Raw genomic sequence first — 984 nt, forward strand, 5'->3', positions numbered from 1 at the left:
AAAAAAAAAAAAAAAAAAAAAAAAAAAAAAAAAAAAAAAAAAAAAAAAAAAATTGTTTTAAATTCTTTTAGAGCTCAAGAAATAAAAATAGACAGTTTGGAAGAGTTGTTAGACAGAAATAAACTTGAAATTTTTTAAATCAAAATGAGATTCAAACAGAAGAATTTAGTAAAGTACAGGTTTTGAACCTTAGGAGCAAAGTTTTATCCACCAGCCGTGCTTGAACGCCCTATTAATGCATACAAATAAGGTATCAGATGACTAATTTGAACTGTCCAAATGAATTTAGAAAGCTAATAACCTCGTAGAAATCGGGAGATGCCTGCTTTAAAATTCAGTTGAGGGATATACTGTATTCACGAGCAAGACATTGGCTGAGACCTCGAAAACTCACAGATCTACAAATACGATGGGATAAAATAAGGATTGGAGAGTTAAATGTATTCCAAGAGAATATAACAGACGTGTACATAAACAAGAAAACTCACAGATTTTAGAGTAACTTTCAGCTCAATGGCGAGGCTTCTCTAAAGTAACTTCAGAGTTGAAGAATACCATTCATCACAAGACTCTGAAGCCTCTCTTTCCTAAACGTGTGGATTAAAACAAAAAATACTTCCCTGAAGTTTTGATTCTTAGTAGAGGTCAGCAAGCTATACACTTGATTGGTTAGTCTATGAATTCTACTAGTTGAAGTGTCCAACAGCATCATAAAGGTTTAGAAAAAAACATGATACAATGCTTACCAAGGCTTCCAAAATTTCCTCAACAGTGTCGTGGCTAAAACACCTAGCTGTTGCATCGAGCCCGTGGAACAAGAAAGGCTTGGAAAGTGATAAAGATCTAGAAGAAAAGAAAGAACACTTAAATCGTAATAAGCCACAATCATTTGTGTGTGTGAGATGAATTCTATCATACGGTTGTTAAAATCTAGTGTGCTAGTTGATGATTTATGTCGAAGCTCACTATTTAATTCAGCCGACT

The sequence above is a fragment of the Cucurbita maxima genome, unplaced genomic scaffold (genome assembly GCF_002738345.1).
Source record: "Cucurbita maxima cultivar Rimu unplaced genomic scaffold, Cmax_1.0 Cma_Scf00003, whole genome shotgun sequence".
NCBI classification, from domain to species: domain Eukaryota; kingdom Viridiplantae; phylum Streptophyta; class Magnoliopsida; order Cucurbitales; family Cucurbitaceae; genus Cucurbita; species Cucurbita maxima.